The sequence below is a fragment of the Merops nubicus genome, unplaced genomic scaffold (genome assembly GCF_000691845.1).
Source record: "Merops nubicus isolate BGI_N331 unplaced genomic scaffold, ASM69184v1 scaffold484, whole genome shotgun sequence".
Lineage (NCBI taxonomy): Eukaryota > Metazoa > Chordata > Aves > Coraciiformes > Meropidae > Merops > Merops nubicus.
Window position 1 is genome coordinate 19,606 of NW_008602063.1, and position 336 is coordinate 19,941.

Genomic DNA, 336 nt, shown 5'->3' on the forward strand with positions numbered 1-336 from the left:
TCTCAAACTTAGAAACACTGTTTTCATATTCAAATTTGAAATTATTTTTCCAATATTACCTTAAAAGAAAAATCAAGATCAGCTTTAACTTAAAAACCCATCTAAAAATTTATTCAAGTGTAAGGTGTTTTTCTAGACTCTTTCAAAAATTATGCTTCCCAACAAATCATTTCTGTTTTGACTAACTGGGTTTTTCCAATAAAAATGTTGTGATAAAAAAATTCCTAAAGCAGCTCAAGTAAAAAGAGTTATTTTTCAGAACAGGCTTTTGTCTTCCTGACAGCATCTTCCATGTGGAAGCAGGAACTCTAAAACCTAACAGAAGGTGTATGTGGA